This window comes from Primulina tabacum, chromosome 17 (assembly GCF_025594145.1).
Source record: "Primulina tabacum isolate GXHZ01 chromosome 17, ASM2559414v2, whole genome shotgun sequence".
NCBI classification, from domain to species: Eukaryota; Viridiplantae; Streptophyta; class Magnoliopsida; order Lamiales; family Gesneriaceae; genus Primulina; species Primulina tabacum.
The window spans coordinates 6,735,717-6,754,037 of record NC_134566.1 but is presented as its reverse complement, the minus strand read 5'-3'; positions in this window follow the sequence as shown (position 1 = coordinate 6,754,037).

Below are 18,321 nucleotides of genomic sequence, written 5' to 3'. Positions count from 1 at the left end.
TACATAAACCTCATGAAAATATTTTTATAAAATATTATGCCCCTTAAGATAAATCATCAATCAACTAGCATTTTAAAAATCAAGTGAAATAGTCATAAAACTGATACCGTCTTCTGTTTACCAAACCTAAAAAGCAATAATTTGAAAAGTAAAGCCCATACTAAACCTCTCGGGTTCCTCCACCGTGCGGCCCCTTACTCAGTTGCTTCCTACCCTTGCACAAACACTTTAGGACCCTCGTACCCTCCCCTTAAGTCTCTTGGTTGCGATCTTAACAGCAGCAAGCCGCCGAGAGTCCTAATGAACCCTAGCCGAAGAGTCCCAACCCACTAGGACTCTAAATTTTCGTTTCTTATGATACATGGTCCTATCCAGCCCTTGATCATGCCCTTAAGGACTCTAAATCCAGTGGAAAAACATCCCCTATGAAGCCCCTAACATGGCAGCCCCTTAATGCAAAGTTATCATAAGTTTGGATCATGAAAACCTGAGTTTTTTGACATGATATGGACTAAAAACGAAAATACATAAAAGATCAACATATTTTCCATGCAAACATAATTAAAACATGTAATATGGTGCGATATATGAGAAAAGGAGATTTATGGCGTGCCTTTGCGTTTTTAACGCACGAATATCCGTTGACGAAGCGAAGAACGGCGACGAGAAACCATGGGTGAATTTTCCTTCAATTTCAAAACTTCCCTTTTGCTTGTTTTGGTGTGTGCCGTGGGTTTGTGGGGTTGGGGGAGAGTTTTTCAGAAAATAAATTGAACGGCCGATTGTTTGAGTAGCAAGTGTACGGTTTTGTGATCAATTAATACTTTATATACTAATTTATTTACTAATTAGGCTATAGGCCTATTAAGCCACAAAATTTAAGCCCATTAGCTTTAATTAGGATTTAATAAAATAATAACAAATTTTTCCTTTAATTAAATATGTGAATTTACTAGCCGGGTTGCCCAAAAGTTCGTATTTTAGTTGAAAAACCAACACCGATAAAATTTACGCCTCGGCGTATAAAATCACCTCAAAACCCCTTTATTTTCAAAAATACTAAAAAGTATCAACCATATTTTAAATAATTAAAAACAATTATTTAATAAAAACATTTTCTATTTTTCAGCCCTCGGTTCTCGTTCCTCGATTGCAACTTGAATAACCTTTAAAAATACATTTTAATGCAATAATGTAGAATAATACATTTTAAACATGCAATTATGCACAACATAATTAATTAATGCAATTAAAACATTTAATTAAAATACAAGAGAATTTAATAATTGCATGCACGTGATTTGCATGGACCTTAACATTTTCGTGGCGTTACAGGGGATCTACCAACCATGGGCATATAGATCTCTCTCAGCACCACTGTTTCTGTTTGAAATGAGTTATCACTGATCTTAGATCAGTTAGCCACAGTTACAGGATTTTTTTATACACATTAATCTTGACATCTCTATCATTCTTATAGGCTTGTTAAATTTTTTGAAATTCGTTAAAGTTCAACAAAATTCATCCTCAGTAAACAAAATGTACATAAGATTTTGTTTCTAAACCTTTTTTTTTAAAAAAAAATATTAATTTTTGTGATAATTTATGCCTGATTCGATAAAATTTAAACAAAATTCATCATCATCCTCAGTAAACAAAATGTACACAAATCATCGAGAGACCTTCTTTAGTTGTCCAATAAACATAAAAACACATTTTGAATAATTTATTAATGAGAAGGCCACTCATTGCATAGATTCAATAAAATACACAATATTAAATAAGAGTATCCCTAGGGCACAATAAAGACAGTCAACTCTCCTCCAAAAGTTAAAATTGTGAAAGAAAAGCATACTAAATTTGTCTTGGTTTTCATTAAATTTAAATCCTCTATTTAAGAGTACAGAGAAAAAATGTTGAAGCCTTATTTGCAGAGAAAGCATACCAGTATAATCGATCATCTTCGTCAAATACTCCCAGAAGATTTGAAAGAATTGAATAACAATATATCCTATGATTTATTAAATATTTCATAAATAATGAAGATGGAGATAAATCACTGTGTTTTTCAGGTATAAATTGATTTTGGAGTCATATGACCTATACAGGTGAGGCTTCACCTATGGTGCTCTCTTTGCCACCTACTTTCCTAATTTATTCTAAACAAAAAAGACTTAAATCTTCTTTTCTTCCTCCAATTTCTGAACATGATTATAATGCCGTATATCAAATGTGCAGGGGCAGGAGTTGAGAAAGATGATTGGTTCTCCTGCTTACATTGAATGTAGTTAAAAAAACTCAACAGGTATTCTCAAGATTCAATATTCAAATTTCTAGTTTCTTTTATTCGTACCTTCGCTCTTTCAACATGCTGCAGTCATTTACCCCATTATGTTTTCCCAGCAGAATGTCAAAGCAGTCTTCGATGCTGCTATCAAAGTCGTGCTCCAGCCACCCAAGCAAAAGAAAAAGAAGAGTAAGGCTCAAAAGGCATGTTCTATATTGTGATCCGCATTAGGCACAATAAGGACAATAACCCAGCATTGTTTCTCCTCCATCAACTTCATTTGCTTTTCCCTCCTCAAAGCAGGAACCGTTGTCTGCATTCACTTGCTCCAAGTTCTAGCAATTCGTATAGATGGCTTAAACCCGAATAGTTAAGTCATATGTAGTCACTTTCCCATTGTGTTTTGATTTGTTTTATCTTGTTAATGTCCATTTTAATTACACGCAACCGCAGTATTTTAATACATGTGAGAACTGAAAACGTACAGTCAGCCATACGAATCGCAATTCCAGACTCTAGAAATAAATTAGATTGACGCAAGCGATTACGACTTTAATTGATGGATCGAGACAGTCTCCAGAAATTGCAAAAGAACGTTGTCATATTAACACTACGTGCCGTTTCAGCCCGACATTAAACGCAATTTGAATTAATGAGAAGCCGAAATTCAACCAAAAAATACATTACCTCAATCAAGCCTGTGTTCTCTTGGCACCTTCCTTGGTAAAGTAACTCGGATCTTCTGAAGAGGACCAGATAATTTTCAAAATACCAAATTGAAGTACCGTTCGAAACTTGTCTTTTCTTGAACATAAAAGGAAAAAGATTACAAAAACTTGCATCTGTGGCTATTTTCGAGTTAGCTCATCATGCGAGTCAAAATCCAAAGCAAACAGATTAAAGAATCTGTAGTGTCTTGTTATCCCGATCACTTTGAAAACTTGAGGATCGGAGAGCTAAAAACAACATAGTAATATTTCATCAATCACGGAAGGACCCTTATGATATCTTGGCCGGAAAATTGAATTTGAACCGACAGACAAGAGGCTGGAGATCGAGTGCAATGGATGTGGTGTTGGATTCGTCGAGGCCTCAACCGAGTATTTGTTGGAGGAGATCGTGGATTTAATAAATCCCAATCCACCTTGTAGAGAAGATTTGTGAAGGTAAATCAACAATAACTGAGAGAATCGTGGTACGTAGTTGTGTGGAACGGTTTCTTGGAGATGTTGAGTGATTTCGAGAGAGAGTTATTTTTAAGGTGAGGCAAAAAGGGCAAAATGGTGAACAAAAAATTGGTGTCTGCATGGGCATTTTTTTTGTGCGTCTCACCTTTAATAAAATAGTAGAGATTACATAGACATATCATGCAACAGTGAAATTACTGTAATTAAAATAAGTTTATGATCCTTAAAAGCATAAACAGGGGCGTCAACCTATCGAGTCATATCAAATCATGTCATATCATATCATCATATATGTATTCATTTTCCTTTATTGAATTCAGATCATTAGTTGTGACTTTCGTATCAGCTTTAGGTCGATAGATCCATCTACATATAACCGCGGTACCCGACGGCGGGGACGTCAGCGACAACTTTACCCGTCCACTGAGCCTTGGCCTTACTTGTTCATGTTCGTATTAGTTACAACCAACTCACCTCTTTCAAAAACGTGTCATCGTACTCAATACTTGTAAAATTCATGCATATATATATATTTTCTTATAGCCAAGCATGCATCGTATTTTCCAGCATTATCATAAAAATTCATATTCATAATTCAAATAAACATTTTAAACATCATTTTAAGTTATCACGTCAGTGCCAAGACGGTTAACTCGACCCAGGTGCAAAATGATCATTTTGCCCCTGAAAGCCTAATTTGACCATTTTACCCCTGGACCTTAAAATTTCGACCCGAATCCATCCAAATTTATCAAAAAAGCTTAAAACATATTTTTAATCATTTCCTAGATGTAAACTCGAGTCCATGCATATAATTCGTTATAAAACATGGACCGGTGTCCCAATTTTAACCCGAATAAACCAGAAACTTAACCAAACTTTCCCAAACATGAATCATGGCTTAAACGCACTTTGCCAGCCATTAAACCACCTAGAACAGACCATTTAAAACTCTTTAAAAGAACCTAGAAGTTGCTGGAGTTTTCTGTACAAAAGAGAGCCGAACCCTAGTGCACATAACCTCCGAATTCTCAACCATAGACCAAACCAGCTTGGACCAGACCCAAATCAACCCTTCTAAGCCCACCTTTGGATCTTCCTAGACGGACCTAGCCATGGACCCTAGCCCCATGCATGCGGTTGAGCACGTTTCATAAGAACACTTAAATTCCGAGCCCATTGAACGATAACTCATGCAATCTGCCCCTGGACCGTGATCAGCTGTACTCGAGCCATCTTGGACAACATCTCAGACCCACCAGAGTCTGATCCAAGGCTTGAAACAGCCCTTGCACCACAGCTCACAACCTACTATTCGATCTAGCCAAGACCGTGCCCTGTACAAGCAACCCGATCGACCTCCTACCTCGACATGTTCAAGATTTAAAACCTTCACCTGAACCCTCTCTAAACCTCATGTATATCTTCCCCTATCCCTAAAAAATCTAGCAGCCCCTTTAACCATACCACAATGTGAGAAACAAAGCAAGAACTCCATATTTTTTCATGTAAAAACCATGTAAAATCGATGCATAATAGTAGGTCTATTAATTTTCATGAATAATCATTCAATATACATATCCTGATGTAATTGATGAGAGAAAATTGTATAGGGCGTGCCTTAGTATAAAAATGCTCTAAAACTCGAATCGGTAAAGCGAGGGACAAGCACCGGAGAAACGGTATAAGATTCTACTGAAATTTTGTTGCAAAAATGAACCAAAGCTGCTGCTATTTTTCAAGGCGGGTGCGGCCGAATGAGCGTGGGGAGGTACTAGGGTTTGGAGTATTTTTAAATAATAAAAGTGAGTGTATATTTGGTCTTAGGTTCTTAAAATAGTGGAGTGTAGCGGGCTTGGCCCAAATATCTACTAGCACAAGCCCATTAGGCCCAATAAAATGCCCGTAAAATATTTCGTTTTGAAATGTGTTAAAAATATTGCCCGAACCCTCAAAAAGTCTTCCATTTCGCTAAAAATCGCCTACCGATTTAAAATATGGTTCAACGTGTAAAAATTTATTAAAAATGCTTAGTTTCGAGAATTACATAATATTCACACCATATATTAAATGCTTAAAAATAATTATTTAATAAAACATTTTTTCTCAACTATCCCCGGTCTCCGTTCCTCGATCGAGCATGAAATACTGCTAAAAGCCCTATGTTATGCAATCAAGTAAGCCATAACATAAAATCATGTCTTAACCATGTATTAAATACATTTAAAAATAATTAAATAAACATTTTAATAATAGCCCAGATTTTCATGTAGTCTGTTACGTCATTCGAATTTATAGACATTGCAATTCCTCCCCCGCTTAAATTGAGTTTTGTTCCCGAAATTTAAAACGTACCGAATTAGCTCTGGGTAGCGACTCCTCATCTTAGTCTCGGTCTCCCAAGTAGCATATTCCTCGGAATGATTCAGTCACTTGACTTTGACCATTTGGATCACCTTGTTCAGGAGTCTCTTCTCATGTCTGTCCAAAATTTGGGTAGGTCTTTCTTTGAAAGGCAGGTTCGACGTCAGCTGCAGAGGCTCATAATTCAGCACATGTGAAGAATTTGACATGTACTTCTGCAACATCAAGACGTGGAACACATTATGTATTCCCGCCAGATTCGGTGATAATGAATCTCTGTAGGATAGTTTCTCAACTCTCTCGAGAATCTCAAATGGTCCTATGAATCTCGGACTGAGTTTACCTTTCTTGCCAAATCTCATTACATCCTTCAAAGCTGTGACTTTCACAAAGATGTGGTCACCCACTGCAAACTCTAGATCTCTGCACCGCTTACCAGCATAACTCTTTTGTCGGTTCTGAGCAGTCCTCATCTGTAACATCCGAAAAATCAACCTACGTAAACCACATGCATGCAAAATTATTTTAATTGCTTAATTGTTTTATTTAATTGTTTATAAATGCTTGCATAATATTTATTATATGATTAAATGTATAATTGCATAATCAAATAATTATATGACATGATTACATGAAATTAAAGATTTTACCCGAATCGATGATATGATGGGAAAAGGAGACCGGAGATGACCAAGACAAGAATATGTATTTTTATTTAAATAATCACAAGGCTTTCTAATATGATTAAAAATGATTTAATTTTTGTAAAAATGTTGGAGTTCGAATTTATTTACGAGTCGAGCTAGATTTTTCGCGGGAAGCCGGTTTTGGCCAAAAAAGGAATTTTAAAAATATTAAAAATGTTATGTTAAAAATTTGGGATCAAAATAATGAGTTTTGGATTTTTCTGGGATTTAATCGTCGCATGATACGCTAATTAAACAATTAATTGAAAAGCCTAGTTTTAAGCTTTATAAAATTATGAAAAATTATATTTAAGCCTAAATAATTATTTAGAATAATCTCATGTCATTAAAAGTGAGAAAAAGATAAATTCGAAAATTTTTACGTCCAGGGGCAAAACAATGTTTTTACACTTAGGAAAATTCGAAAATGCTTGGCAGCATCCCGAAGGATCATAGTACTTGTAAAATGATATTTTATGATTTATTATTATGATTTTGATGATAATATATACTTTTACGATTTATGGTAAAACTGTGCAATTTATAATGTGTAAAAATGCTATTTTTGGAAGGCTGTCTTATTTTATTATTTTTAAAGAAAAGGAAAAATATTTTTGAGGGATGTGAATTGACTGTGACAAAAGATATGATATATGATATATGATTTTGTGGTGATGACGTGAGGGCCAAGGCCCCAGAGGGAGCCCATATACAGGCCAAGGCCCCAGAGGGACCCTGTTTACGGGCCAAGGCCCCAGAGGGACCCCGTGTATGGGAAAAGGTCCCAGAGGGACCCCGACGATCATATTTCCACGGTGGAGCCTAGTGCACACCCCCATGGACCATGTGGAGCTAAGACTGTAGTCGACCAAAGGATAAAAGCTAGTCACTTTCAAGGATCAAACTTCACCTAAAATGATATATGATTGAAAGCTTATGATAAAAATGATTCTTATGATATATGATTTATGATGATGATTAAAGTTATTTTTAAAATGATTTATTTATGATCAAAGCTTATTTTTAAATGATTTTTAAAGGATTTATTTATGCTTAAAGAATATTTTAAAATGATTTTACGATTTACGATTTAAATATGCTTAAATGATTTTAAATGGTTTATTCATGTTCAAAAGATTATTTTAAATAAAAATATGATTTTAATGGATGTGATTGTATATGTTTTATTTGATATCCATGTTTAGAACGTGCTGAGTCTTTAGACTCACTAGGTTTGTATGATGCAGAATTTGATTATTTATGGGAGGTGCTGATGCGTGAGTAGATCGAGTACAGCAGTACACACCCGATGGCCTTTATGTTTCCGCACTAGCTAGATAGATTAAGGATTTAAAGATTATGTTAACGATTTTTATTAGAAATAGTTTTATACTTAATTTTATTGTTAGCCGATCTTTTTAAAGGTCGATTTAGGAATTTTGGTTAGTCGAAGATATAGGATTTTCTTTAATGCACTTGAGATTTAAATTGTTAAATTATTATGATTCATGATTATGTTAAATTATTTTATTTAGTAATTTAGAATTTATGATTTAAGATTAGAAAAAAATAAAAAAAAATTGAGGTCGTTTCAGTTGATGTCAGAGACAATGTTCCCCAAAGTGTTGTGTACTGTCACTTCGAGAAGCTCAAGAAGTCACGCCTCAAATATGTGAGTTTTTACTGCTTTATATTTTATATGCTTAAAATTCTTTAAATGCTTACATGATATATGATATAAATGTTAGTTGCATGCTGCATGTAAAATTTTTAATGCATGTTGGTTACGTGGACGACATGTACAGAGATGCCTCCGAGAAGAAATTTACTTAGGAATGATGAGGTTAGACAGGAGGAGAATATTCAACAGCCTCCACCTGTTCAGGATGCTAGTGCCCGTGTACTAGCCGGTATGGCCCTTTTCCTTGAGCAACATGTAGGGAATGGATCAATGGTTAAACCAGAGCCAGTTTTTGAGCGTTTTAGGAGGATGCACCCCGATGAGTTTCATGGCACTACTTATCCATTCGTTGCTGAGGGATGGATTCGATCCTTAGAGGTGATTTTTCGCTACATGGACATGGCGGACGCTGACCGAGTTCGCTATACCATTTATCTGTTGAAGGGCGACGCTTCCTTATGGTGGGAGGGAGCGGAGCGAGGAGTGAATATGGCGACGTTGACTTGGAAGGAGTTCAAGAGGGTATTCTATGACAAGTACTTCACATCTGATGTTCGCTCTAGGCTTAAGAGGGAGTTTATGAGTCTCCGTCAGGGGGATTGGTCTATTGCTGAGTTTGTGCAGAAGTTTGATAGGGGATGTCACTTTGGGCCCTTGATTGCCAACGATGCTGTTGAAAAATTAAGACACATCCTAGATGGTTTGAAGCCGAGAATCCGTCGTGATGTCATGCTCAGCGATCCTACTGACTACACTACTGTCGTTGCCAAAGCTTTTAGAGCCGAGCAGTCACACAAGGACATTGATTGGGAGTTGCAGCGAAAGAGGAATCGTGCTCAGCAAGCTAATCAGAGTAATAAGAAGCCTTATGCGGGACCACAAAAACAACCAGAACCACCAAAACCACAAGGGAAACCACCTAGAGGGAACATTCCGAAGGCTGATGAGAAACCACTATGCAAGGAGTGCAATCGTCCACACTATGACAAGTGCATGTGGGGCACATACAAGTGTTTCAAGTGCGGAGATTTGGGACACAAGGCTAAAGATTGCCTAACGTTCAAGCAACCCACTACTGGAAGGGTCTATGTCATGCAAGCTGCGGAGGATGAGACAGAGCCAACACTACACTGATTTTGAGGTAACCTAGTTGTTTAACATTTTTTCGATGCTTTTCTTGCATGAAATGTTAAATTGAGTTATGGAAACTGTTTGGGATATTGAAGAACTTAGAAAAATAGGGTGCATGCACTACTTGAGCCGGATTTAGGAGTCAACTTTGGAACATTTTTGGGTTAGAATTGCAATTTTCAAGATTTTGGGGACCAAATTGAAGAATAAGATTTAAGTTAGAGATTAAGTTTGAGGTGGATAAGAGAATCTAAGCTTTGCAATCATCAAGTCAAAGAAAATTTCGAGGACGAAATTCTATTTAGGGAGGGGAGAATAGTAACGTCCGAAAAATCAACCTACGTAAACCACATGCATGCAAAATTATTTTAATTTTTTTATTTAATTGTTTTTAAATGCTTGCATGATATTTATTATATGATTAAATGATTATATGACATGATTACATGAAATTAAGGATTTCACTCGAATATTCGATAATAGGCAGGGAAAAGAAGACCGGAGACGACCAAGACAAAAATATGTATTTTTATTTAAATAATGGCAAGGCTTCCTAATATGATTAAAAATTATTTAATTTTTCTAAAAAAGTTGGAGTTCGAATTTATTTATGAGTCGAGCTCAATTTTTCCCGGGAAGCCGGTTTTGGCCAAACAAGGAATTTTAAAATATCAAAAATATTATTTTTGGGAAACTTATTTTATAAACTTTTATTATTTAGTTAATTAAGTGTTATTGGGCCCAATTTAATTAATTTAGTTAGGCCCAATTACCCTTAGTCTTGCAAGCCCAAAACCAAAGCCAATTATTATGTAATTAAATTTATAAATAAGTATTCTAGGTGTTTTAAACCTCATAAATCTCCTCCATCATCCGTGAATCACACCTCAAAGCACACACAATATTTCGAAAAAAATAAGGAGAAGAAAAAGGCTCGGAGTTCTTCGTCGTCCGGTCGTCCAACGTCGCACCCTCGCCAACGATCGAATAATCGAGCGTTTTAAACGCAAAGACACGTTCCTAAAATCATTTAAATGTGGGGACCCGGACGCTAATTCATTTCTTAATAGTTCTTGGAATAATTGGATCAATTTAATAAATTGGGTCTAATTTTTTTTTTAAATACAAGTGCGGAACATAATAAAATCAATCTGATATAAACATCAACATAAAAGTACAAGTTTTGTACAATCACATTAAAATCAAATTAGGGTTCAACTACTATATATCAAGTGATGAAGCCTATTCTACATCGGGGTCTGAATCTCCATGCTAACTGAAATCTCACATCCTCTTCATGACCCTGATCCTGTCCCACCTATTGTCATGGACACATACAAACACAACAACAGTCGGATAACTCCGGTGAGAAATACATTCCCAGTATAAACAACGTGCACATGTGTAATGCCTGAGGTTTTGATTATTGTAATCAGAAATGATTTGTTGATAATTGAATTGATTATAGACGGAATGGATCGGAGCGGAAAAAGCTGGAAAGAAGATTGGAAATATGTGCGAGGATGAGCCCTCGCGCATATGCGTGACCCAGCCAGGCGCATATGCGCGAGGTAGGCAGAGAACCTCGCTCATATGCGCGACAGGACCCACGCATATGCGCGAGTATGGCAGTGAACCTCGCGCATATGCGCCGAGCGAGGGCGCGCATATGCGCGAGCTGCCGTGAGGTTACGCGCAAAGACAGAATGTCTCGCGCATATGCGCGAGACGTGCAGCACAAAGACTTAGCCACATGGCTTGGACATGCACGAGATATATATATATATAATCTCTTCATTCCTTCATAACTCAGCAAAGAAAACAAGAAAAGGCCGAGGAAAGCTTCAGAGAAATTGCAAGAAATCCTTACGCCTTTTATTTTAGGAATTTGAAGTTTGCGCAAGATCCGCCCGTCAGAATTTCAATCCGACTTCAGTACTGTGTTCCTATCGACAAAGACTTCAACTGGATGTAAGTTTTACTACGTTTTGTTACGATTTGAAAATATGATATTGAAGGAATCAGATATGATTCATATATGGTGTTCTTGCGATATTAGACATCGTATAATCGAAACCGGATCGAAGAACAGATACCGTATGAAATTGTTATGATTTCAAAATGGAATTGATTGAGATCTGATATCAGATTTGTATTATGATCGATTATGAGTTGTGTGAATTGATATCTGTTGATTTGTATTGATGGGTATATTGAGATTGTGCAGTTATGCCGTTGAAACAGAATTAGATTGAATTCTGATTATATCCAGTATTGATTTGAATGGTATATTGATATTGTACTCCTCGATATTGTCATTTCCAGATTGAGTAATTGACAGATTCGAATTCAAGACTTCGATAGAACCAGAAACCGACAAAGGAAAGGTATAAATCAATGTTAACCGGGAGATCGACTTGAGTCAGATTGGACTTGAGTTTCCCAAAAACCACATACTTTATTTATTGCATTGATATTTGCAATTTATGAGATTGATATGCTTAGTCTATTGAGTTATAGCAAAGCGTGTATTGAGTCATGGGCGGAGATGCCAAGTTATTGGTGGATTTGCCAAGTCTTTGGCGGATATGCCAAGACACTGGATGTTTGATTTATATCGAGGTTGCGTAGGAGCGGATCGGCTTCTATTGCAAAGATTCGGTATATGGTAATATCCAAGAACCGGGATCCCTAGATTAGAGATGAGTCGAGTCTGAGATGACGAGTCCAGAGTTTATTTACAGCTTTATATCGATTCATGTCTTTCAGATTTGGTACATGCTATTGATTTTTGTTTTATGCTTTTATATCTGTTTATATGATTGCATGTATACATTGTTTATACTGGGATTATATTCTCACCGGAGTTATCCGGCTGTTGTTGTGTTTGTATGTGTGCATGACAACAGGTGGGACAGGATCAGGGTCACGAAGAGGATGAGAGATTCAAGATTAGCGTGGAGATCCGGACAGAGAGTAGATTGATTTTCAGTACTTGATGTAGTGGCTGAATTTTAGTTGAGATAAACATATATTGTACAAGACTTGTACTTTATGTTGATATGTATATCAGATGGATTTCATTATGTTCCGCACTTATGTATTTTAAAAAAAAAATTTGACCCAGATTAATTAAATGATCCTAATAATGATTAAGAAGATGAATTAGGTTCGGGTCTCCACAGCAGGTGGTATCAGTGCAGTAGCTTCCTTAGATTGAGGTAGGAGCTAGTGAGCGGGGTAGAATGAGTTTTCTTTCCTTGCTTTTGATTGCTATCATGTTTTACTGCTTTAAAATGCATGTTTACCTGATTATCTGATTTGATTGGAAACATGTGTTATTGAGAATGAATCAGAACCGATTCTTGATCAGCAGTAAGATGATCAGAGGAGGACTGAAACAGGTTTGTTGTATTTGGTTAATAACCCTTTTGATAATCAGATATGCCTCCTCGAAGAGTACCAGAATAGGGTAGTACTTCTGCTAATCCGATGGATGTGAAAGCAACACCGATGGAAACGTTACTGAAGAGATTTCAGTCATTCAAACCGCCAACCCTGAAAGGAACAGAGACTTCTGTTGACTGTGAGTGTTGGTTAGATGATATTGAAATGCTGTTTGATTCCTTGGATTACATGGATGAGCGCCGAGTCCGATTGATTGGGCACCAGTTGCATGACGTTGCAAAGAATTGGTGGATCACGACAAGAGAGCATTGGAGCATCGAGGTACGAATATCAATTGGAATGTCTTTAAAACTGAGTTCTATCAAAGATTTTTCCCAGTGTCGTACAGGAAAGACAAGGGTGCAGAGTTTGCAAATTTGAGACAGGGTCATTTGAACATTGAAGAGTATGTGGCCAAGTTCTCTACATTGTTGCGTTTTGCTCCACATGTGGCCGAGAATGACGAAGCTGTTGCTGATGAGTTCATCAATGGGCTGAATCCCGAGATTTTTACATTGGTGAACACTGGGAGACTGAATAATTTTGCTGATGCCCTGAATAGAGCAAAAGGAGCTGAAGCTGGTCTGATAAGACAAAAAGGAGCTTCATATGTTCCTCCAGCACCGAGACTACAGCAACCCCCTCCCAGATTTGAGAGTGGCAGTAGCAGTGGTGGAAAGAAAGAGTATCTGAAAGCCAGAGTAAAACAGTTTAAGAAGTCTGGCAGCAATTCTTCTAGCTCCAGTGGTTCTCGACAGAGCCAGAGTTATACCGGAGCTTATTGCAGAACTTGAGGAGGGAGACATCCGACCGAGCAATGCCAGGGAGTGATTGGTAGTTGCCGTATTTGCAGATAGCGGGGACATTTTGCTAGAGTATGTCCACAGAGAGGTTCCCAGGGATCCCAAGGAGCAGAGTCATCTGGATCAGTGGCTCAGACTTATAGACGATCATCAACTGTTCACTCCTTCCAGCCACCACCGACTACTCCTCAGTCACAGCAGAGGAAGGAGAAAGCCAGACTGTTAGCCAGCCTCCTAGACAGCAGGCCAGAGTATTTTCTTTGACTGAAGAATAGGCTCAGGAAGCACCAGATGATGTTGTTGCAGCTAACTCTTCTTTATGTGGTTATCCTGCTTACGTATTGATTTATACGGGTGCATCTCATACATTTATTTCTGAGCGATTCGCATTGATTCATGCATTACCTGTTGAGTCATTATCATTTGTAGTATCTGTCTCTTCACCTTTGGGGAGAGGTCTTGTATCAGTGACGTATTTTAGACATTGTATGCTACAGTATGACGGGCATGAGATTGAGTTAGACTGTATTGTACTTGAGTTATCTAATTTTGATTGTATTATCGATATTGATATGCTGACAAAGTACAGAGCTACCGTTGATTGTTTCCATAAGATTGTGAGATTCAGACCTGAGATGGCTGAAGAATGGAAATTTTACTGTAAGGGTTCTAGAGCTAGAATTCCTTTGATATCGGCGTTGTCTATTACTCGATTATTACAGAAAGGAGCATAGGGATTCCTTGTGTATTCAGTTGATTTACTGAAATCGAGCCCATCATTGGCTGATTTGCCAGTGTTCTGTGAGTTTGCTGATGTCTTCCCAGATGAGATTCTGGGTTTGCCTCCAATTCGAGAGATAAATTTCAGCATTGAATTTGTACCAGGTACAGTTCCGATTTCTAGAGCTCCGTACCAAATGGCACCGATAGAATTGAAAGAGTTGAAAGATCAGTTGGAAGATTTACCATCCAAGGGTTACATCAGACCGAGTGTTTCTCCTTGGGGTGCTCCAGTGTTGTTTGTTAGAAAGAAGGACGGTTCAATGAGATTCTGCATTGACTACCGGCAACTGAACAAGGCTACGGTAAAGAACAAATACCCTTTGCCTCGTATCGATGACTTATTTGACCAGTTGCAGGGTTCTTCTGTCTATTCCAAGATCGATCTGATATCTGGATATCATCAGCTAAGAGTCAGAGATTCTGATATATCGAAGACAGTGTTCCGAACCAGGTATGGCCATTATGAGTTTATTGTCATGTCGTTTGGGTTAATGAATGCTCCAGTTGTGTTTATGGGTCTGATGAACCGTGTGTTTCAGAGATACCTTGATGATTTTGTGATTATTTTCATTGATGATATTTTGATATACTCGAAGAATATGATTGATCATGCTGAGCATTTGAGAACTGTGTTGAGAATTCTGAGGACTGAGAAATTGAATGTCAAACTGTCGAAATGTGAATTCTGGCTGAGACAGGTTGTGTTTTTGGGTCATATTATATCTGGAGATGGTATTTTGTTGATCCTAGCAAGGTTGAAGCCGTGATCAGTTGGCCGAGACCGACATCTGTGCCAGAGATACGTAGTTTTATGGGTTTAGCAGGTTATTACCGTCGATTCATTAAATATTTCTCGAGTATTGCAAAACCTATTACTCAGTTGAGTCAGAAGAATGTTCCATTTATTTGGTCAGAAGACTGTGAGTCCAGTTTTCTAGAGTTGAAGAATAGATTGACCAGTGCTTCGGTGTTGACTATTGTGGGGACCCGGACGCTAATCATTCTCTTAATCATCATTTGGGACAATTTAATCAATTATAATAAACAAGGTTTAAAATTTTTTTTTAAATACATTATTAAATGCGGAACATAATGGAATACATTATAATATACATGTCAGTATTAAAGTACAAGTCTTGTACTATATACAATCATTCAAACTAAGGTTTAACAACTAAATATCAAGTGTCCAAACCCTATCTCTAATCATGGTCCGTAGTCTCCACTCTAATCACGATCTCTCTTCATCTCCTCGACCCCGATCCTGTCCCACCTGTTGCCATGCACACATACAAACACGACAACAGCCGGATAACTCCCCTGAGAATAAAATCCCAGTATAAATCAATGAAACATGCAATCATATAATCAATATAGAGCATGAAGCAGATATCCGTAATATGTATCAAAATCTGAAACCATAATCAGTATAAAACTGTCAATCAGACTCGTGACTCCACGGCTCAGACTAGACTCAATCCTAGTCTAGGGATCTTGGTTTCCAGACGTTGGCATTCCTACATCGAATTCAGTAATAGAAGAAACTCCAATTCTATTCAATCGATATAACCAAACATCCGGTGTCTTGACCTATCCATCACAGACTGTGGCACTATCGTCAATTCACTATCTTGACAATGTGCAATGTGCCAGTGACGATTCCATCACTATCGGCACTTATGTCACAAGATCACTCGTCTAATACTCATCTAATACATGCTTCTATAAATCAATAGAACAAGCATATCAATTCAAATCATTGTAAATAATAACAATAAGTATGTGATTTAGGGAAACTCAAGTATATCCTACTCGAGTCGTTCTACCAGTACCACATTGACTTATACATTTCTCTTATTGCAGTTCTGACGCCGTTCCTGTCTGGAATTCAAAGTCTCTCAACACTCAATCTGGCAATGACAATATCAATAGTATCATATCAATATACTGCTCCAATCAATACCAATTCTGATCAATCTAGATTTAATTCAAAATCAATGGCATAACGGAACAATCTGAATATCCCCGTCAATACCATATCAGCAGATAATAATTACAAACCATAACTGATATGCAACACAATCTGTAATCAATCCATAATCCAAATCTGTCCAATATCAATCGATATATTCTGAAAAATCATAACAATTCCATAATCAATCTGTTTCTCAATCTGACTTCGATTCTACGAAGTCTAACATGTCAAGAACATAATATATGAATCATATCCGATTCTGACAATATCATAATTTCAAGACATATCAAAACGTAGAAAAACTTACGTCAAGTTGAAGCCTGCGTCGATAGGAACACAGTACTGAAGTCGGATTGACAATCTAACGGACGAATTGAAATATAAAGGCGTAAGGATTTTCTTCTACTTTCCTGAAGCTTTTCTCGTTCCTTCCCTTCGTTTCATTTCTGAAGAATGACATATATATGTATATATATATATATATCCTACTTGCATGTTCAAGAAATGTGTCTTCTTTTCACACCTTTGAGGCGGCGCTCGGGCGGTCGAAAATTACCGCCCGGGCGCGGAATGTTCTGCCCAAATATTTTCGGATTGCCCGTTGGCGTTCGGGCGGTCACAAACTACCGCCCGGGCGCCACATCTTCTGCCCGAAACATGTTCCTATTGAACATTGGCGCTCGGGCGGTCATTTTCTACCGCTCGGGCGCCAATAGTTCTGTCCAAAAATTTCACCCTTCATATGCTTTGGCCAATCTGGTCTCGGAATGACCCCTCTATAATCATATCAATTCATAATCAATAATCTCATATTAACATAATCAAAATCTCGGGCATTACAACTATCCCGTCAGGTACTGATGATTTTGTTGTTTATTGCGATGCTTCTCATAGAGGATTGGGTTGTGTTTTGATGCAGCGAGGACATGTTATTGCCTATTCCTCTAGACAATTGAAGCCACATGAGTCTCGCTATCCAATTCATGATCTTGAATTGGCAGTCATTGTATTTGCACTAAAGATATGAAGACACTATCTATACGGTGAGAAGTTTGAGATTTATTCTGATCATAAAAGTTTGAAATATTTTTTTTCACAGTCAGAGCTGAATATGAGGCAGCGAAGATGGTTTGATTTCCTTAAAGACTTTGATTGTGAAATCAAGTACTATCTTGGAAAATCAAATGCAGCGGCTGATGCACTAAGTCGAAAGGTATGTTCTTTGTCTTTATCGATGATTGGTGTTTCAAATTTGATTGAAGATTGCTGTTGTCTGGATTGGAATTTGAGACAGATTGTAAACCATTGAGATTATATGTTGTTCAAGTCAAACCAGAGCTGATTTTGAGAATTAAAGCGGCTCAGAAAGTTGATCAGATTGTTCAGAATTCGATACTGATGGTCAGAGCAGGGCATCGATCAGAGTATCAGATTCGTGACAGTGTATTATATGTGAATAATCGTCTTGTTGTGCCAAATATTTCAGATTTGAAACGACAGATATTGTCAGAAGCGCACAGTAGTCGATTCAGTATTCATCCTGGTGGCAGAAACATGTACAATGATTTGAAAAGACAGTTTTGGAAGAAATAGATGAAAGCTTATATTGCTGAATTTGTATCCAAATGTCTGAATTGCCAACAAGTGAAAGCCAAAAGAAAGAAACCAAGAGGACTATTACAGAGCTTATCTATTCCTGAATGGAAATGCGATCACATTTCCATTGATTTTGTAACGAAGCTACCGAGATCCTCCCGAGGTTGTGATGCGATTTGGGTCGTGATTGACAGATTGACAAAATCCGCATGTTTTATTCCATATAAGATGACATACAGACATGATCAGATGGCAGAGATTTATGTCAGAGAAGTGGTCAGATTACATGGAGTGCCGAAGTCGATTGTTTCAGACCGTGATCCTCGGTTTACTTCGCACTTCTGGCAGAGTTTACAGTAGGCTCTAGGTACTAAGTTACAT